Source organism: Acomys minous (genome assembly GCF_964271855.1).
Source record: "Acomys minous genome assembly, chromosome: 17".
Lineage (NCBI taxonomy): Eukaryota > Metazoa > Chordata > Mammalia > Rodentia > Muridae > Acomys > Acomys minous.
The window spans coordinates 24,409,336-24,431,491 of NC_140500.1; the positions used below are offsets into that span (position 1 = coordinate 24,409,336).

The 22,156-nt window shown below is 46.4% G+C and overlaps 2 long non-coding RNA genes across 2 annotated transcripts; both read right to left on the bottom strand.

Annotated features, from left to right (window-relative positions):
- Positions 1-769: 769 nt before the first annotated feature.
- On the bottom strand, positions 770-8,522 carry LOC311588180. Its single transcript, XR_014776102.1, has 2 exons — positions 8,370-8,522; positions 770-1,254 (listed from the first exon to the last, which is right to left on the bottom strand). It is a non-coding gene; the product is annotated as an uncharacterized lncRNA (long non-coding RNA).
- Positions 8,523-13,257: 4,735 nt separating this feature from the next.
- On the bottom strand, positions 13,258-16,288 carry LOC311588467. The gene is made up of 3 exons (XR_014776208.1): positions 16,265-16,288; positions 13,789-13,876; positions 13,258-13,353 (listed from the first exon to the last, which is right to left on the bottom strand). It is a non-coding gene; the product is annotated as an uncharacterized lncRNA (long non-coding RNA).
- Positions 16,289-22,156: the final 5,868 nt, after the last annotated feature.

Genomic DNA, 22,156 nt, shown 5'->3' on the forward strand with positions numbered 1-22,156 from the left:
CTCCTGTGTACAACCCAGCCTTGCTACCTTTCTCTTCCCCAGTGCTGCCATGTACCCCAGAAATGAAGTCTCTGACAGGGCTCCCTGAGTTTCCAGGTCCCAGGGTGGGAGTAAGAAACGGGAGGGGTTTTTAATGAAATTAAACTGATGACTGAGTTGGTATGTGCAAAGGGACTGGAAGAAGGGAAGCCTGTTAAAGTAGCGCGGGATGTAACCGGGCGTGGTGGCGCACGCTTTTAATCCCAGCACTTGAGAGGCAGAGGCAGGCGGATTGCTGTGAGTTTGAGGCCAGCCTGGTCTACAAAGTGACTCCAGGTCAGCCAAGGCTACACAGAGAAACCCTGTCTTGAAAAAAAAAAAGTAGCACAGGACAGATAAAAACTAGAGAGAGATGGGTGAGGAGTGGCCTCAGCTAGCAGCAGCAAGCTGTGCCTGGCCTGCTGAGCCACACAAGCTCGTGTGCGTGTGCGCGTGCGCACGCGTGTGTGTGTGGTTTATCCTCTGGTCAGAAACTGCTCTAGCTTTGCGGGCCTTGCACAAGGAACTGTACTCTAGGTGCTCTTGGATCTGATCTAGCACTTGCTTAAGTCTTTTTCTTTTCTTTCCTTTAAAAAAATGTTTTTATTATTGAGAATTTCATACAGTGTATTTTTGATGACATTCATTCCCTCTGCCAGCTCCTCCGAGATCTACCCCCACCTCCCGACCCGCCTAACTTCCTGTTCTCTTTTCTTTTTAAGCCCATCAAGTCCAATTTGTGCTGCCCAACTTTTAAAAATTTATTTATTTTTCATTTTTTGCTCTTTCATTGCCTGAAGGAGTTACACCAATCCCAAATTAAAAATGACTCCCAAATGGTTAAATTATACAAGCTGTGAAAGCTGTGAAGTTTTTTTTTTTAACCTGTTTTTAAGTACATGACGAGACAGAAGGGAACCCCCACTTAAGCTTCAGAGAGCCACCAGCACTCAAAAAACATGAGCCTTCAGCTGGCAGTCCTTTGCCAGGCCAAACTCCTCCAGAGCTAGCATGTGTTCTTGCGCTGGGCAGCCTGTTGCTAGGTTCCGCCTCCATATACCGGATGCTCAGTTGCAGAACCACGGCAGTTGCACTTCTCGAGTAGCTTCTCGGCTCGCTCCATATCACGGTCATCAGCAATACCCTGGACCATAGTCAGGCCTTGCTGCCCTTTCTCCGTGAATCCTCAAGGCAGCAGGAAGCAGGGCCTCACTGTTACTTGTATCCAAGAAGGATCTGAAAGACAATCAGAGGAGGCCAGGTGGTGGTGGTGCTGGCCTTTAATCCCAGCACTCTGGGAGGCAGAGGCAGGCGGATCTCTGTGAGTTCGAGGCCAGCCTGGTCTACAAAATGAGTCCAGGACAGCCAAGGCTACACAGAGAAACCTTGTCTCCCAAAACAAACAAACAAACAAACAAAACCATAAAGAAACAAAGACAAGAAAAAAATGGTCATACTGTAGATGTCTGGTCACTTTATCACCTTTTTAAAAAGGACAAAACTGGGGAGATAGATGTTTCTTTGCAAGCACAAGAACTTAACTCAATCTCCAGGACCCACATGTCAGCCACAAGCTGGGCGTGTGTCACACACCTTTAATTCCAATACTTGGGAGGCAGAGGGAGGTGGAGTCTATGTGTTCAAGACAGCAGGTTCCAGAGGTAGACGCTTGTAATCATATCAATGGCAGTGGGGAATGGAGACAAGCAACTCCTTGGTGGTCAGTGGTTACCTAGCTTCACCTGTCTCAATTAAAAGTGGGAGGACAAAGGTTGTCTTCTAACTTAGACAGACAGACAGACAGACAGACAGACAGACAGACAGACACACACACACACACACACACACACACACACACACACACACACACACACCTCAAAGTCTGTCCCCCCAAAAAAGGACTTTTGGCTTTGTCATTTTGGCATTGTCATGCCTGGGGAGTGGCATTTTTCAGAAACTATTCCACCCCGAGGACTGCAAATAATAAAACATCATGACATCTGACAAGTAAAAGAGGTAGAAAATGTGTGTCTTACAGGCAGACAAGTTCAATGTACCACTTTAAAAATAGTCATTGAATTATTACGGCCCAGGATGCATGACATCTGTACCGATCAGTGTCTGTCAATTTGACACAAGCCAAGACAAATCTGTGAGGAGGGGGGTCTTACTTGAAAAAAATGCCCCCATTAGATTGGCCTGTAGGCAAGTCTTTGGGGGCATTTTCTTAGTTAATGATTGATGTGAGAGGGCCCAGCCAAGTGGTCCTGGGTTGTATGAGAAATCAGGCTGAACGAGCCAATAAGCATTGGTCCTCCAAGGCCTCTGCTTCAGCCCTGCCTTGGCTTTCCTCAATAGGCTGTGACTCAAGATAATTACACCCTTTCTTTCTCAAGTTGCTTTTGGTCATGGTAGGTTGATGTAGTTGTTGTTTGGTTTTTCAAGACAAGGCTTCTCGTGTAGCCTTGGCTGTCCTGGACTAACTTTGTAGACCAGGCTGGCCTCGAACTCACAGCGATCTACCTGCCTCTGCTTCCCAAGTGCTGGGATTAAAGGCATGAGCCACCACTGCCCAGCTGGCTGATTATGGTGTTTTATCACAGCAATGGGAGCCCTAACTAGGAAACATCTCTCACTTAATTTATATTATAACACTTCATGGTGGGTTTTTGGTTTTTCCTCCTGCAGACCAGGCTGACTTTTAACTATGTAGCCAAGGATAACCTTGAGCTCCTGACCCTCCTGCTTCTACCCAGAACAACTGCTGCCCTCAGCCAGAAGGAGTATTTTGTAAAGAAATAAGAATAAACTTGCAGAAAAGGGTTGGCCCTGAATCCAGCCAGCCTGACTGGCCTGACACTGCACTGGCCTCGGTGTTCTGGCAAGCACACTTTGCCAAACTCCCCTTGAAGAGCCTGCCTTCCGTCCCTCTCCTGTACCCCCAAACCCTGAACTCTCTAGCAGCCGCTCCCAGAGAGATAGCTGTCCGGCTTCTAGAGAAGAGCAAACAGCTTGCTGCCAGGGTGCCCAGTCTGGCTTGGAGAATAAAGGGTGGAAAAGTGCCCCAAGGGGAGGGCTGGGCTGTCCAGATGAAGAGAGGGACCAGGGATGAGCAGTAGAGCCTTGCTGTTCTTTGTCCACACGGGGAGGGGGTGGCCCTGGCAGTTGGCTTTGGCCCTGTCCTTGGCCTCCACTTCACTAGGCTCTTCTTCTTGCACAGCTGCAGGCTTTCAGTGTCCTGTTTTCAGGGTCACATGACCAAATCTTTGCACAGCTGCCTCGAGGAAGAGAGTGCGGGGAAAGGCTGAGACAGAACAGCCACTCGGAAGCTAAGTGATTCTCCTGGGCATGGCTAAAAGCTGTCACACAGAGCTGGGAGTGTGGCACAGTATGACAGGGCTCATCCAGCGTGGTCCTGGGTCCAATGTAGTGCAAGGAAAAAAGGCTAACCCCAGAGCACTCTTTCTCTGATGTGTTCTCAGGGCACACAATAAAATACCTTTCCCCCTCCTACTCCTGGCCTGTTCACGCCCACTGCATTCTCTGTCCTTCACATACATGCTTCTGGGTGGTTGGTTGGTTGTATTGAGGCAAAAACTCAGGTTTCATATCAAAAAAGAATAAAAGTCTATTCTGGAGCCAAATTTGAGTGACCATGACTCAGCAGCACGTTTAGGTCTCTGCAAACGCCTTCCAACATGAAGGCAGTTTTATGGAGTAGTTTGGTGGTGATGATTTTTTGTTTTGTTTTTTTAAAAAGATTTATTAGCCATGGGGTGGTGGTGCATGCCTTTAATCCCAGCCCTCAGGAGGCAGAGGCAGGTGCTGTGAGTTCAAGGCCAGTCTGTTCTACAAAGCGAGTCCAGGACAGCCAAAGCTGACACCCTGTCTCGAAAAACCAAAAAAAAAAAAAAAAAAAAAAAAAAGTAAGAGATTTATTGATTTATGTGTGTAAGTACTCTGCATGTACACTTGCATGCTAGAAAAGGGGCATCAGATCACATTGTAGATGATTGTGAGCCACCATGTGGTTACTGGGAATTCAACTCAGGACCTTTAAGTGCTGAATCATCTCCACACACACACGGAGGTGGTTTTGTTTTGTTTTGATTTTTATAGTAACAGAACAAAGAAAGTTATAAATCAAGGCATTTTAAAAATACAGTGGTAGGAAGCTGGGCATTGATGGTGTACACCTTTAATCCCAGCACTTGGGAGGCATTGCTGTGAGTTCGAGGCCAGTCTGGTCTACAAAGTTAGTCCAGGACAGCCAAGGATACACAGAGAAACCCTGTCTCAGGGGGGAAAAAAAACCCCCCACAGTGGTAGGGGCTGGAGAGATGGCTTGCAAAGACAAGATTTGTAGTAAATAATTATTTATGGCCTTGGTTTTGGTTTTTTTCCCCCCAACATAATATTTTTATTGATTATTTGGGAATTTCATACAATGCACTATGATCACACTCAATTCCCATTACTCCTAGGTCCATCCTCCACCCTTGTGCCACCTCCACCCCCAAAACCCACCAAGTCCACTTTGAGTTACCCACATACTCCTTGGAGCATGGTCAACCTTCCAATGGCCAGCCCCTTACAGAGTCCTTCCTCACCCCCTCTGCCACCAGAGCCATGGAAGAGCTGGGGTTGCTGCAGATGGACAGTTCAGCAGTGGGAGTGCTTGACTAACCTGTCCTAGGCTCTGGGGTCCATCCCAGAACTGCAGAACTGAGAACAGCAAAGACCGGTCTTAAATACTCAAATGAAGTCTTGTGCACTATTGAGAAAGGGGGACACTGGCTCTATTCCTTCTCAAGGGCGCCAGTGGGAAAGCAGCATTCATTTAGAGGTGAAAATGTGGACGTAATTTAGAAACTAGTGGCCTTACATTATAGACATCTAAGACAGTTTTGAAACATAGAAGCAGCAAGGCTCAGCAGAACGGACCTGTAATCAAAGCTACTGTGTCTCCAAAATCAAAAGAGCTCGTAATGTAGCTAAATGTATTTGCTTTGTCATATGCAAGGCCCTGGGCTGAGTCCCTTGTGCCATAAGAGAGAAAGTGATGGGAGGGGTGAAGGTGGGAAGGAAGGGTGGAAAGAAAGAGGCAAAAAGAAAGAAAAGAAAAAAGAAGCAAACAACTAACAAGCAAATGGTAAAGGCTCCTTTGCTCAATCCTTGGTTGATCCATAGCAACTGTATCCTATATAATGTTGATTAGCAAATTCCAGCCATGGCCAAATCCTGATTTAGTGTTATCTGCAACCCAAAGATGGGTTTATGTTTAAGAAGTCAAAGGCAGAATAGTATTTCTTGACATGTGAAAATTAGCCGGGTGGTGGTGGCAGCGCACGCCTTTAATCCCAGCACTCGGAAGGCAGAGGCAAGCAGATCTTCAAGAGTTCGAGGCCAGCCTGGTCTACAAAGAGAGTCTAGGACAGCCAAGGCTACACAGAGAAGCCCTGTCTCAAAAACCAAAAACAACAACAACAAAAAGACATGTGAAAATCATATTTATCCCCAACTTCAGTGTCCACACATAACAATTTATTGGAGTGCAGCCATACTCCTTTATTTACACAATCTTTTGTTCCTTGTGCAAGAGGACAAGTGTCAAGTGGTTGTAACCAAAATTGTATGGCTCTCAAAGCCTAAAATATTCACTGCCTGGCCTTTTACCAGGAACATTCACTAACTCTGCTCCAGGCACTGCTTTTCAGTCCTTTGTGTCTTTGCGACAGGTATGTATGTATCATTTACAATGAAGCTGGCTTTTCTAGAAACAGAAGCCTTTAACCAGAGTGGCCTTCAACAGAGGGGCTTAGTTTTCTCTCACATAAAGAAGTATGACTGTGTTGGGCGTGGTGGCACGCATGCCTTTAACTTCAGCACTCGGGAGGCCGAGGCAGGCAGATCACTGTGAGTTCGAGCCCAGCCTGGTCTACAATGTGAGTCCAGGACAGCCAAGGCTACACAGAGAAACCTTGTCTTGAAAAACCAAATAATAACAACAACAACAATAATAGCAATAATGAAAGAGTGGGGGGGTGGGGGCGGGGGAGGGAGAAGAAGTGTGGATGAGCTGGGGGTCTGCCTCCATTGGGAAAGTAGTGCCAGGCAAGCATGAGGTCTTCAGTTCAGATCCACAGTGCTCAGGTAAGAAGCTAGCCACAGCAGTGTACCTACAATCCCAGGGGAGTTGGGTCTCTAAGATAAGCTTAGTTATATGTGTTTTAAGGCTTGATTCATTCTTTCCACTCTCCCAGATGAAGAGGGATGCCATGGAGTGTGACAGTTCCACTTCTTGTTTAAACTGCCCATGGTTCCCTCTAATGTCTTAGAGTAAAATGGCTGCCATTGTCCAAATCTGTATTTCCTACAAGACTGGATTGTGGTACACCCTGTTCTTAGGTTACCTAGGTGATATTGCCAACGAGGCAGTTGGGAGAGAGTCTTGGATATCCTTATTATGCCATGTAGAGTCTATATTTGGAAATTTCTGCTCTGCGGGAAAACTCCTCCTGGAGATAGCTGTATTTCTCAGATGACCAAACCTGCCCTTGTAACCATCCCCTTCCTTCCCCTGTGAAGAGGATGCTTCAGATAGACCTCACCTCAGCCCAGGTATAGAAGCTAGGATCCAGGGCTGGAGAGATGGCTCAGAGGTTAAGAGCACTGGCTGTTCTTCCAAAGGTCCTGAGTTCAATCCCCAGCATCCACATGGTGGCTCACAACCATCTATAATGAAACCTGGTGCCCTCTTCTGGCATGCAGGTACACATGCAGGCTGAATACTATATAAATAATAAATAAATCTTTAAAAAAAAAAAAAAAGCTAGGATCCAGAACCTGGCTCAGTTGTTCTGCCAGCCCCAGAGGCTCCTCCAAGAAGGGCTTCATGTCTTTCTTGATGCTCCTCAGCCAGTGCTAGAGAGCAGAGCATCTGCAATCTACTTACCACTCTTGTCCTACAGACATTTTAGGGATGTTTTCCTTTTATTTTTCTTTTAAAGATTGTTTATTTATTATGTATACAGTGTGCATTAGATCATATTATAGATGGTTGTGAGCCACCATGTGGTTGCTGGGAGTTAAACTCAGGACCTCTGGAAGAGCAGTCAATGCTCTTAAATGCTGAGCCATTTTTCCAGCCCTTGGGGCTGTTTTCTAGAGGGTTATTTTCTATGTCCTTTCTACGTTGTTCTAATTCTGAGGTAGACTAGGGATTGGGGTTAGGGGCTGAATCTTGTCTTCTCTTCATTCCACAGTTTCTTGTGATCTGACCCCTCAGCTGTCCCTAGGGCTTTCTGCCCTCCATTTTGTGGAAAGGTGGTGAAGAAGACAGGAGATCCCAGGACCTTTTATCTTGATCTCTTCTGTCCCTTTTAAAAACAGTGTGTATTAGCCAAGCGGTGCTGGCACACGCCATTAGTCCCAGCACTTGGAAGCAGAGGCAAGTAGATCTCTGTGAGTTCCAGGCCAGCCTGGTCTACAGAGTAAGTTTCAAGACAGTCAGGGCTACACAGAGAAACCCTGTCTCCAAAAACAAAACAACAACAGAACGATAGGATGAAAAGGGATGTATTAGTTACTTTCCTGATGCCGTGACAAAACACCATGAGAAAAGGCAACTTGTGGAAGAGTTTATTTTAGCTTACGGTCCCAGAGGGATGAGTCCACCAAGGCGGGTAGGCATGGCAGGCATGGTGGCCAGAGCAGTAAGCAGAGAGACATATTCTCAACCGTAAACATGAAGCAGAAAGCACATCAGAAGTGGGGCAAGGCTACAAACACTCAAATCCTTGTCCCAGTGACATACTTCCTCTAGCAAGGCTCCACCCCCTGAAGGTTCCACAGCCTCCCCAAACAGTATTGCCAACCGTGGGCCACGTGTTCAAATACCTGAGCCTATGAAGGACGTTTCTCAAATCACCCTGCAGGATCTCACTATGTATTAGAAATCTTCCTGCCTCACCTGCATGTGCTGTCATTGAAGACATACACCATCACACCTGGCTCTCCCTGGTCCTGTGTGTGTGTGTGTGTGTGAGAGAGAGAGAGAGAGAGAGAGAGAGAGAGAGAGAGAGAGAAAGAGAAAGAGAGAGAGGAGAGAGAGAGGGGGGAGGGAGAGAGAGAGAGGAGAGAGGAGAGAGAGAGAGAGAGGAGAGAGAGAGAGAGAGAGAGAGAGAGAGAGAGAGAGAGAGAGAGAGAGAGAGAGAGAGAAGAGAGGAGAGGGGGATCTGGTCACTTTTTTAAGGGGAAAGTAGTTAACCCCTCCATCACACAGAACACATTGTTTCTCTCTGAGAGGTTGGGCTTTTATCATTAGTGTAAAGGATTAAAGCCTATCGCACCCAGTCTTCTGAACAGCATAGGCTCCATTCTGCATCCAAATTGTCTCATCCCTGCTGCCTCCAAGCAAGTAATGCTTCTTCTCATATTCATTTTAGCCCCCAGAGCCTAGTGCCAGAGTTCCCATAAGGAACCTAAAGAATGTGCAAGACCAGCATTTAGTCCTCTGGGTAGGAGAAAAAAAGGACCTAAATAAACATTGACCAGGCTAATAGGGACTCTTGAACTTCCTCTGAACTCACGTTAGAGTCCATTTAAGGCAGAGAGAAAAATGACACAGGACAGTTTCCAGAAATTACAACCAAAGACTCATAGCCTGGGGATAGAAGTGTGACAAGCCTTCTGGAAAAGCTAATTGTACCTTCTGAGAGATAGTCAAATCCTGCGTCGGAAACTGGCCTGTGCTAAGGGGTACAAAGGTCACCCCAAGAGGGCAGGTGTTAACTGTAGCACTTGCCTGGCTGTGGGTCAAAACAATTCCTTTAAGAGGAAAAAAAAATGACCTAATAGAGAAAGAAATGGAAATCTTAATTTACTTAATTTAAAAATGAATAAAAGGGATTTATAAATAAATAAATATAAATAAGCAAACAAATAAAACCAATGTCTCGTGTAGCCCAGGCTAGCTTTGGAAAGGGTTTGTGGCTCAGGATAACCCTGCCTCCACCTCATGAGAGCTAGGATCTCAGACATCTGACACCATGCCTTGTTGGAAGAGGCAAATTTCATCCTGTTTACAGGAGTGTCACCACTTACAGAGGTGATAAATCAAACACCAGGCAACGTGAATATACAAATTTCGCTGGGGACCAGAGAACTGGGAGGAGACAGTTTGGTTCCTGGTCCAGGCTCCCAGGAGTGGTCACCCCAACTCTTACACCCTTCTTCCTAATCCATGGGGATCAGTCACAAATGAAGAGCAGTGGACAAGGAGGAGGGCAGCAGGTAGAGGCACAGGCCTAAACTGGACACTTTGTGGACAAGGCCTACAGACTAGGTTTGCTAACAGTTTGTGTGTCAAAAGAGGACCCTGAGGTGGGGCATGTCACTTCCCCTGTTAGCATACACGGAGTCTCTGGGTTCAACCCCAGATGTGCAACAAAACAAACACACACACACACACACACACACACACACACACACACACACACACACTAAATAAAAGCAGAGGCCCCTGCATACCTCAGCCTCCCAAGTTCCAACCCAGCTGGTCCTCTGCCCTTCACCTGACTAAGGGAGGAATGCTTTCAATAGGCTGCAAAGCAAAAAAAAAATCTGACTTCTACAGCAAAGCATGGAGCGAAGGCATGAAGCTGAGTCCAGCTGTGGGCAGCACTGCCTGACAGCTGCTGGGCCTCGAGCGTCTGCGTCCCAGGATGACCTTCCTGGGGAAAGACAGAGAGAAGGCTTGTTAAGGAGAAATATCACAATGGGGGGGGGGGGCTGCAGAGAACATGCTGTAAAGGCAGAGGCAGCCATGCAAATGGTGACTCAGAGCTGCTGTGTGGAGAACGGCAGGAACTAGGCTGGTGAGGCAGCCAGGGCCCATCAGGGACTTTGTGGTTTTCCTTTTAAAAAGTGTGTGTATGTGTATGTGTACATATACATACATACATGCATATACATCATATATATATACATTTAAGATGGACACCTGTGTTACCAGGCTGGCCTTGAACTCCTCTCAAAGCAATCCTTTTGCTTCAGTTTCCAGAACAGCTGGGACTATAGGCACATGCCACAATGCTAGGCAATATTTTGTTCTTGACCTTGAGAACAAAAGAATCATATTAAATATAGGCCCCCCCATTAATGTGAGGGGGGAGAAAATAGACCAACTGTGTTGGTGATGAGAAAATAGGAAGCAGGAGAGAGATTAATGCTCAAGCTCAGACAACCTCCTCCTCCTCTTCCGAGCTTCAGAATCCACCTCAGTTGGCCTAATCTTCATCCCTGGAAGGTGTGCCCTTTAGTGCAGATTTTGTCAGGCCAAGAGGAACCATCTGGGCGCTACAAGGCAGCTCCCGGGGCCTGAGGAGAGAGGGGTAGCATGGCAGAAGCCTGCACGGGTGGGTGGAAAGGCATGTAGAAACCAGACTTGTACATCCCTGGCTGGCCAAAAGTCATGGTGCCAATGGGAAGAAGGCGACAGGAGAGGCCCTTAAAGAATGATTAGTCAGGCCCCGTGGATGAGGGTGGACCAGTCACCATGATCTAAATCTGATGGAATTTCCTAAGGTCTTCCTTCAGCCGGCTTCCTTCCGCGTCGTAGTTCTTTTAAGGGCTTGGAGGTGCAGGTCAGTGGGAAAGCACGTGCATTGGTTGGGTGGTACTCTGTCCCCAGCACCGTGTAGATACCCAGAAGGATACGATTAGTCCAGGCTCGATTTGATTTGATTCTGAGACAGGGTCACACTTTGTAGCTCCGACTGGCCTGGAACTTACTATGTAGACCAGGCTAGCCTCTAACTTTCCAATGTCTCCGTGCCTCTATCCCCGGTGCTAGAATTGAATGCATATGACACCATATCTGGCTCAATTCAGATTTTAGTCAATCAGGAGACGCTTTTGTCCCCACTCGTCCTGATCTTTGCTCCACGTGTTTGTCCCCATGATAGCATCGTGGGTGTGGGTTCTCTCATAGGAATGAACTTCCTCCTTGATTTCTCTCTTATTCATGTGTGTGTGTGTGTGTGTGTGTGTGTGTGTGTGTGTGTACACGTATATGCCACATCCACACCAGAAACACTGTTTGTTCCTACAGAAAAATCATACCCAGACATGAAAACACAGACACAGAAGGCCTCTTCTCCACAAGTGCAGCAATTTATGACTGTGCTGCAACTGAGGAAACTGAGGTCCTCTTTGTGGCCTGTGGCTTGGGGAGCCAGGCCCTTCTCGGGCTTCTGGAAGCTGTAAGGTGGAACGGGGCAGGGAGCGCTTCACGGTTCTGAGGAGCAGGGCAGACAGATTAGGAATCTGCAAGGAGGCAGGCCTGTGAGATAAAGTCCTCCACTGTCCTGGCTCCTGGCTCCCTGCCACCACATCACAGAGGCCATTAGGACGGGGAGTGTCAACAGCTGGCCAATCAGATGAGGACTGAATGCTGATGGGGGAGGGGATGTAGAAACGGCTGTCCTGGAACCCTGGGTGGGGGTGGGGGTGGGGGGCACGGAGGACCTGTGTGCTTATGCAAAGCCAAAGAAAATCCTGAGGGAAGAGGAGGCATGTAGACTTGTTCTGTTTGTTCTATGACGACATGCTTCCGACTTTCAGCATCCTGAACGTAATGTCCCGATGAGTGTATATATTAGCTTGTCTACAGACACGCATTCTTACCTAGCTGCGTGTGTGTTAGCTATATGCACCCATGTAGAACAGCACTGACGGCGCACGCGCACACACACACACACACACACACACACACACACACACACACACACACACACACACTAATGTCCTCCAGGCAGCGTGGAGACGGCACAGATCTGGGCGCATGTAAACGGGTGTGAGGGCAGTGATGGGGGAGGGACAGGCTGCGAGCTACACTTTGTGTCAGTCTCACCTTGACAGTGTTTGAGCACAGACTCTTCCTGTTTGCTGGGAGGCTTCTGACTGCCTGTGACAGCGGTAATGCCTCTAGCCAGTCTTCCTCAAAGCCCCTCCCTGTTAAGGAAAGGAGGAGCTAAGGCACTCTAGCCAACTAGGGTTCAGTGCTCTGCTCAGAGGAGGGGGAGGGGCAGTGCAAAGGTGGAGGCTGCCAGGAGCCTGAGCCACAGCTCCAAAGTTTCCCCTTCGGACCTTTGATTTAAGGACTTTCGAATCAGAGCCAATTTTCTTGCTTAAGTCCATTGAAAAATCACAAACTCTTGCTCACTCCCAGTTCTTTCTTTAAAAAAAACAAAAAAACAAAAACAAAAAAAATACTTAATTTAATTTTTTATTGGTGTTTTGTCTCTATGTCTGTGTGAGGGTGTTGGATCTGGAGTTACACACAGTTGTGAGCTGTCATGTGAATGCTGAGAATTGAACTCAGGTCTTCTGGAAGAGCAGTCCTGTGTTCTTAACCGCTGAGCCATCTCTTCTGTCTCAAATTCGGTACTGCAAGCACGTTGGTCTGTTCAGTGACTCCCGGACATAACTGGAGAGTCCCCGCTCTGTGGCTCGGCTTGCTCCAGAATGCACCTGGCCCCCTGGCCCTAATTCCAAACAGCAGACCCTTTCCTCTGGAAGCCTTGGCAGATGGAGAGCAAGCTCTCCCTCCTCACTGAGCTTGTTGTCAGTGGCAGTGAGGTACTGGTTGGAGACACAGTTACCCAAAGCCGCCCAGGGATTCTTTCCAGAGACACAGGTGAAGGCCAGGCGTGGTGGCGCAGGCCTTTAATTCCAGCACTTGGGAAACAGAAACAGGTGGATCTCCATGAGTTCAAGGCCAGCCTGATCTACAATGAGAGTTCTCTGTGTACAAAGATACACAGAGAAACCCTGTCTCAAAAAACCAAAACAAAACAAAGCAAAAAACAGTAGCAACAACAACAAAAACCAGAGACGCAGGTGATGCAGGATTCTTGACTGTGCAACACAAGAGACTTTTGAGAGGAACCAGTGTGAAGCAGAGTTGAGCTTATTATAAAGAGAATTGTTGTTGGCTTCAGTCTCTAACAGACTTAAGCACAGTGGTTCATAGAAACAATCACAAACAAGTTACACGAAGGTGGGGCACTGCACTCCAGAGAGAGAGAGAGGGAGACAGAGAGAGAGAGAGAGAGAGAGACAGAGAGACAGAGAGACAGAGAGACAGAGAGACAGAGAGAGACAGAGACTTACTTAATTTTCTTTACAATTATCTTACATGAAAGTTTGGTAAGCTCTGAACTTACATCTTAAGGGGTTGCTAAGAAACTTAAGTGAGATGAAAGGGTGGCTCCTGGAATGTACTGGATGGAATTACATCTGATGAGGTACAACCCAAAGTCCTGGAGATTGCTGAAAAAGTTAAGAGATTTTCATTGTAAATAATAGTTTGCTCTTGTTTGGAAATTTTCAGAACATATGTGGGAAAGGGAGAAAGTCATGTACACTCGCCACTGTTGTGTTAGTATTCTTATTAGAATGTTTGGTTGTTTGCTTAATCTTATTTGGTGTTTTGAGAAAAGGGCTCAGTATGTAGATCTGGCAGGCTGGCGCTCACTATGTTGACCAGGCTTGCATCCATCCCCCCACTCCTGACTCCTGAGTTCTGGGGTTACAGACGTTCATGTTCGCATTTAGCTGAAAATATCTCTATAGAAAAAGAATGGCATCTGCTTGTAGGCAGCCTTCACAGTGAATTCTGCCGAAGTGCTGGCCTCTCAGCTGGCAAAAGACAAGATGACGGGGTTCTTTCCCCTCCCATAAACCTTCATTTGCCTGTATTCCTACCTTGCCTCTTGCCTCTTGTTTACAGGACTCTCACCACTAGCCAGTGGGGATCACAAAAGAGTTGCTTTCTTGACCATGTGCCCATCTCCTGAAAGCAGATAGTGAACTCAGCTTCCTCATCAAAACCTGCCTGTGTTGATCAGACACCCTGCTACTTCGGCTTTCCCAGGCCTAGAAAGTACCCTGTGTCTGTTTCAACCAGTTTCTTAGATCCAGTGCCATTCCTTTAAAAGGCTGTGCAGGCTTAATAAAATAATTACGATAAAAACATTGCCCCTCCAACCACACGTGCCCACTACCAACTTATAACCAACAGTTTACTGATTGTCTCTTTCTTCTTTGAAGTACCTCAGGAAGAAAAGCCTAGTGCCTCTTCGGTTTGGTTGTTGTTGTTGTTGTTTGGTTTGGTTTGGTTTTTTTTAAAGATAGCATCTCACTGTGTGGCTCTAACTTGCAATCAGAAATGAAAAATCAGAGTATACCCCACATAATACCTTAAGCCTGGCTTTTATGATCTGATCCATGAAGAAAAATGAATTGTCTCCAGCCCAGAGGTGCACAGAGGCCAGGATCATAGGATATGACTTTCTGGCTGGTTGCTTAAAGCCATAAAACCCCTCAGCTCTCCACCTCTCCGCCCCATGGGGCCTCTTACAATGGAAGATTTATCCCATCTCAGGCAAACCTGTGCACAATGGAGGACAGGATTGACTCCAGACTGTGTGGGAAGCTAACTGAAGGAGGATGGATCTCCCAGGGCACACCCTCTGTTTCTCTCGGTCCTTGAGTTTAGCTATGTCTAAGAGCAACAGGAGCAGGATTCCTGGCACAGACCTGTCTCTTCCACCCTGCCCTGGACAAAGCCCTGGGCAGGGCTGCATCCCAACCCTCTCTCTACCTGGCAGGAGATGTCTTCTTTAGAAAGCTCTTATTACTGGTCTGAGTGGGACACGCCTATAGTCCCAGCACTTGGGAGGTAGGGGCAGGAGAATCAGAAATTGAAGGTTACCTTTAGCCTGTTTAGGGCACATTAGATTTTGCTTGTAGAAAAAAAAAGCCTGAAGAGCTCCCATTATGCACCTTCCCTGCCGGTGACCTGCAATGCCACACCCTCCAGCGGCAGCTGGACATCCCCATCCACCCCAGCGGTGCAGCCCTATGGGGAAGAGGTGTCTAGAAAAGCCAAGGCCAAGAGGGAAGAACCAGTATGGAGTGAAAGGACAGGGAAGTGTTGGTAGGCTCTTAAAGCTAAAAGTGTTGAGATTCGTTTATTTTAAAACATTTACCAGCTGGTGTGGTTGCACAGGCCTGTAATCCCAGCACTTGGAGAGGCAGAGACAAGCGGATCTCTGTGAGTTTGAGGCCAGGCTGGTCTACAAAGAGAGTTCCAGGACAGAGAAACTCTGGAAAAGCCAAGATAATAATAAAATTAATAATAATAATAATAAAAACCACCACCATCACTACCACCACCCTCCAGCATTTTTAGGAAAATGAAGAGCTTGTAGGTTTGGAGAGGAAATTAATTGCTAAGTGGTATAAAAACAGGCCATAACCACCGCAAACAGATGTGAGTCACCCAGAGGCTTGGGCTGGTGTCTTTCATTCCAAGTCCCTGAGCCAAGCAAATCTGGGACCAGCTTGGACAACAGCTTGAGCCACCAAGGCCTGGAGACTGGAGCCCGGCAGGTCGATGTGTGTCTCCAGGGAACAGAGAGTGAATGGAAAGATGTGCGGTAAAGGAGACCCGGTACCACCTGGCATCTTACTATGAAAAGGCAGAAGTCAGGCTGGATTTGGGATCCCTAATTGATGAGGTGCACTGATGGACAGTGTGCCCGAGAGCACAGTACCAGGAGCACAAACCTAGCATTGAGTGCTTGAACTGAGTCTCTGCAGAAATCACCTAGATTTCTGCATCCTGCATCCTGCATCCTGCATCCTGAGCAAGTGAAGTGCCAAGCACTGTGGCTCGGTTTGTTGTTTTGTTTGCTTGCTTTGATTTGGTTTGTTTTGGTTTGGGTTTTTTTTTTTTTTTTTTCAAGACAAGGTTTCTCTGTGTAGCCTTGGCTGTCCAGAAACTCACTCTGTAGACCAGGCTGGCCTCCAGGGCAGAGATGCCCCTGGAGCCTCTCTGAGTTCTGAGTATGGTGTCCCACAACAGAAGAAAGCAAGCCCAGGTCCTCTGCAGTGCAGATGGGTTGAAGACACAAGCCTGCTCTGACAAGATGAGCGCATCCACATCCACATGAACGTGGTGGGCGCTGGCACCCACAGCCCACTGCAGGCCAACTTCAGGCTGCCTTGCAGAGAGATGGACCATACGTCCTTTCAGAACCAAGACTAAAACCCTGGCCAGGACATTCCTTCTACCAGAGCCCACCTCTTACTCATAAAGGACGAGAGATGGGGGGATGGGTGACATTCCAATGCTGCTTTTGAGAATGTCTGCTTACTTAAAACAATGAATACCCACCATAGATGAATGAATGTGTTCCTGTGTTGTTATTGGAGTTGACAACGAAGAAAGGAGTTGTTCCTGCTGGGAAGAAAGATTAGCACCCTGTATAGGTGTAGTCTTCACGCACACTGTTAACATTTCCTAGAAGAATAAGAATCGAACATCACAACAGCCGGGCGTGGTGGCGCACGCCTTTAGTCCCAGCACTCGGGAGGCAGAGGTGGGCGGATCGCTGTGAGTTCAAGGCCAGCCTGGTCTGCAAAGTGAGTCCAGGACAGCCAAGGCTACACAGAGAGACCCTGTCTCGAAAAACAAAAACAAAAAACAAACAAACAAAAAAAAGAATCGAGCATCACATTGTCTCTGTGTCCACACTGAGTGGCTTTGATTTACATTCAGTGTCCCAGGGCTGGTGAGTTGGCTCAGGAGTAAAAGAGCTTTGCCACGCATGCGTGAAGGCTGAGATAGATTCCTGAAACCCAGGATGGAAAACTCTGGGACGTAGTCCTCTGATATCTACACACACACACACACACACACACACACACACACACACACACACACACATACACACACACAAGTCCTCTTAACCACTGAGCCATCTCTCCAGCCCCATAAATAAAACTTTTAATAAGGACATTTTGTGGCCTGGGTTTTGAAGTCAGGCAAGCAGTCTATACTAAACTGTATCTCCAGCCCTGAGACATTCTCTTAAGGAAGTTAAACTCTGAAAACAATATAGTAACATTAAAAAAAATAACATTAATTTTTGTAATTAAAAATTCAATTTTTCATAGCTCTATTCTGTAGGAGGGAAAAAAAGCTATAAAATTTTACAGACAGTTTGTCCATTCCATTATCATCAATTGAGTTTCTGAGTTTACTCTGTTATCCAAAATTGCCTGACATTAGTCTTCTATTGAATATGGTTTTTCCATTCAGAACTTGACTCATAAGACAATTTATGAAGGTTCTGTTACTATGCCACATTACCTCCTAGCAGCTCTGCGACAGCCTTCAGCCCCAGTCAAGAGGCCAGCCTGGCATACACAGTGAGACCCTGTCTCAAAAACAGGGCTGGGGTAAGGAAGGAATATAGTTCAGTAAGTACAGTATTTGTCTACTAATTTCCCTCTTTGGGCCTGGCCTAGTTTTTAGAAATTAATTTTCAAAAGATTCAAAAGCGATGGCTTCTTTTTGTGTGTGTGTGTGTGTGTCTCACTTCCTGTGGTCATGCCCTTTCCTCCTGGAGAACTAATTGCTCAGAAGGCTTGAGGAGGTTGTGCGGGAGCGAGGCGGCACCCCGCTTCGGTCCTAGCCTGTGTGCCCCGTGTGCATCCCTGCTTTCTTTTCCTCCAGAGACCTACATCTCACCTTGGCACGGTCTGTGACTCGGGGCCAGTACACTCTGCCTCTTACCACAGAAAGCTCGCGTCATCCAGTGGATTTGCCTAGTAGCTCCATCACGCTCCCATCCAAGCCCAGCCCTTCCAGACAGCAGCCTTGTTTGTGTAATGATCGAATCAGTGGTAAACAATGAAATAAGAACATAGAGATAAAGCCGGGCGGTGGTGGCACACGCCTCTAATCCCAGCACTCAGGAGGCAGAGGCAGGCGGATTGCTGTGAGTTCGAGGCCAGCCTGGTCTACAAAAGTGAGTCCAGGACAACCAAGATAGCACAGAGACCCTGTCTCGAAAAACAAAAACAACAACAGCAACAAAAAAGAACGTAGATATACAGCTCAGGGTAGAGCCTGTGCTCAGTGCTCAGCTTGTATGAAGTCCTAAATTCAACTTATACACGCACACACCCACGCACGCACACATGAAGTTTAATATCAGAGGATAACCAAGGGTTAAACCAAGGGATTAACCAAGAGGATAATCATGTAAGATTTAGTGTTTTGTTTTGTTTTGTTTTGTTTTGTTTTGTTTTGAGACAGGGCTTCTCTGTGTAACAGACCTGGCTGTCCTGGACTCACTTCGTAGTCCAGGCTGGCCTCAAACTCACAGAGATCCACCTGCCTCTGCCTCCCAAGTGCTAGGATTAAAGGCGTGCGCCACTATGACTGGCTTAGTCTTAGTCTTAGTAATGGGTTAAGGGCATCACTTGAGTCAAAGTGGAAGAAGTGCCAAGACCCAGCCTCTGTGCTTTTCTTTTGGGACCTGGAAAAGCTCATTATTTCCTCAAAGCCACTTCCTCCAATGTTCCCTCCCTAAAACCTGTTCTACTGCTTCTTGCTTTTGAGGACCTTTAAACAATAAGGGAATGCATGTTTTTTTTTTTCTTAATAAACCAACAACAAACCTACGAACAAGTCACTGCAGTGTTCCAGAGAATTTTTACAAGATACAGTGTGGGCTTTCCAAACACATACGATGGCTGTACCAGTTTGAGGGGCAGATGGTAAGTGAGAAAGAGAAAGGTTAGAAAGCTTTAAAGTCTAAAAATGTTCATGCCAATTGGATAGAGTGGTACCTGCCTGTAATCCCACTACTACTTGGGAGACTAAAAAAGAAGAATTTTTGTTAAGGTATGGTCTTACTATGTGGCTCTGGCAGACTTGGAATTCACTATGTGGTCCAGGTTGTCCTTAAGTACTAGGAGTGTGAACGACCACATCTTGTTTTGAAGCAGAAGGATCAGGCCAACTTGGACTACATGGTGAGACCCTGTCTCAAAAACAGAGGAGGAAGGGAATGTAACTTGGTTTGCCTAATGATTTCCCCCTTTCTACCTGCCTTATATAATACAAAATGCATATGGAATATAAATTATGAATTATCACATATGTTAGGTACTGATTTTGGTTAGAGTCACTATTGCTGTGATGATACACTATGGCCAAAACAACTTGGGAAGGAAAAGATTTATTTGGCCTATGCATCAGATCACATTATAGATGGTTGTGAGCCACCGTGTGGTTGCTGGGGATTGAACTCAGGACCTCTAGAAGAACAGGCAGTGCTCTTAACCACTGAGCCACCTCTCCAGCTCCACCCAGTGCTTTCTTATAGAACCAAGACCACCAACCCAGGGATGGCACACCCACAATGGACTGGGCCCTTACCCCATCAATCGCTAATTAAGAAAATGCCCCCTCAGGCTTGTCTATAGCCCAATCTTATGGGATTTTCTAAGTTGAAGTTCCCTCCTCTAAGATGACTTTCGCTTGTGTCAAATTGACATTAAAGTAGCCAGGACAATATTACGCATCACTTTAAATAATGGTTTTGGTTGGTGTTAGGACACAGGTCCTATCCCCAACAGCTCCTCAGTTCCATCCAGTCTATCAATACCACATATATCAGCACAGTGGCATGCACCAGTCATCACATGATTTAGGAGGTGGATGCATTAAGAACAGAAGTGTTCAAGGTCATCCTCAGTGAGTTCATATTCCCTTTGGCCAAGTACTCTTCTAGGATTCCATGGCAAAGAGATGTGCACAAACATGGGCAAGAGTTATCAGGGGCAGAGGTGGGGCTCGGCATTCTTGTTGCCACTGATTAAAATTGGAAACCAATGTGTAATAGAAGAGAAATTATGCTGAAGGTTGAAATCTCAAAGATCAAAATTCCTAACATTACAATCCAAGGACCTCAGAAATAGAAACAGGAAGGTCTCTGGGCGTGGTAGCGCACGCCTTTAATCCCAGCACTCAGGAAGCAGAGGCAGGTGGATCACTGTGAGTTCGAGGCCAGTCTGGTCTACAAAGCGAGTCCAGGACAGCCAAGGCTACACAGAGAAACTCTGTCTCGAAAAAACAAACAAACAACAACAACAACAAACAAACAAAACAGAAAGAAACAGGAAGGTCAGCAGTTCAAAGCTCGACTGACTCTATCTCAAACTCGTGATCCTCACCTCTAACTCCAACACTAGAGGCAGAGGCAGGCAGATCGCTGTGAGTTCGAGGCCAGCTTGGTCTACAAAGTGAGTCCAGGACAGCCAAGGCTACACAGAGAAACCCTGTCTCAAAAAACAAACACACACACACACACACACACACACACAGAGAGAGAGAGAGAGAGAGAGAGAGAGAGAGAGAGAGAGAGAGAGAGAGAGAGAGAGAGAGAGAATAAAACGTAAGCCCACGGGCACTCTGAACCAAAGACCCTAGCTGATACAGGGCACCCTCAGCATGCAAAGCACAACAAATGACAATCTTCTCTCAGTCAGGAACTCAGCTATCAAAGCAGATAGATCTCTTACATTTCCCAACAAACGTGCATAGAAGTAGTTCAAAATGCACTTTGGCTAGCACTGTCCTCTCTGTTTTTTATCAGATATAAACAATTCATGTCCCGCAGATCTGAAAATTTTGAAATGTATTTCCTCAATCATGTATTAATGACTATACAGTAAATGACTTTATAAAGTATTTGAAGGTTTGGTGAATTTTGTAGAAAAAAAAGGAAGGGTTCATTTCAAATGAATCTGTAAATCATAATGATAGGTTTGGAATTAGGTATGAGCAAGCCTTTGGTAAATGAATGTCAAGGTATTACCAATAGAGTTTATTTTTGTTCCACTCAGCCCAATGCATTTGGCAAGTCAGATGAGGGAGGAAAGAAATATGAAAACTTCATGTAAACAAGCTTCATTTTGCCCAGAACTCATGGGGCAGAGGCAAGAAAACTCAAGTTTGAGATCAGCCTGGACTACATAGACTCTGTCTTTATTTTTTTATTTTTGGTTTTTCCAGACAGGGTTTCTCTGTGTCACCCTGGCTGTCCTGAACTCACTTTATAGATAGACCATGCTGGCCTCAAATTCACAGAGATTCTGCCTCCCCAGTACTGGGATTAAAGGTGTGTGCCACCACACTTGGCTCAGACTCTGTCTTTAAAAGAAAAGAAAAAGTCAGACATGGTGGCTCACATCTCTAATCCCAGCACATAGGAGGCAGAAGTAAATGGACCTCTGTAAGATTGAGGCCAGTCTAGTCCAAGACAGCCAGAGCTATATAGAAAGACCCTGTCCAAAAAAAAAGGGGGAGGGTGGTGGCAACAGCGGCAGCGCACCCCTTTAATCCCAGCACTCGGGAGGCAGAGGCAGGCCAATGGATGTGAGTTCTGAGGCCAGCCTGGTCTACAGAGTGATTCCAGGATAACCAGGCTACACACAGAGAAATGTTGTCTCAAAAAAAAAAAAAAAAAAAAAAAAAAAAAAAAAAAAAAACAACTAAAAAAAGAAAAAGAAAGAAAGAAAAAAAAAAGGACCATTTATCTACATTGGCATTCCACCCAGCTGATGAAATTCCAGGAGCTTCTAATGAATTAAAAGCTGCATTAGCCTGAAGAAGCCAGCCAAGTTTATAACTGGTTAGAAAATAATTATATGCACAGTAGGACAAGAAGCCACTTAAGCAACACTGTGGCTGCTCAATCACTAGCTTTGTTTCTGCCAAATCTGTGGTCTCTGTACGAGAGCACGCGGAGTGGATGCCATATGCCCAAAACAACACAGATGCAGGCCTGGGAGATAAGAACATTCGATAGGGAATGCTCCTGCCGCTGTGCATAAAATCATAGGGGAATTTTCAAAAGAGCCCTGGCACATGGACGATGGGTGGGGATGGATTATCTCAGGAGATCTGTGCGTCACCACGATGCAGGACTTTACGGTTAACGATCGTGGGAGGCAGGCAGCTTTTGTGGACTACTTGCGCGAAATTGCCCTTGATCTCTGTTTAATTATTTTCTTATTAATATTATTTATTTTGTGAGGAATATTGGGAGTTCAGAGGACTTAGGGTTCCATTCTCTCCTACCAGGTGGGTCCTGCAAATCACACTCAGATTGTCAGTCTTGGCAGCAATGACCTTTACTTGCTGAGCCCCTTGAACTATCCTCTCTCTCTCTCTCTCTCTCTCTCTCTCTCTCTCTCTCTCTCTCTCTCT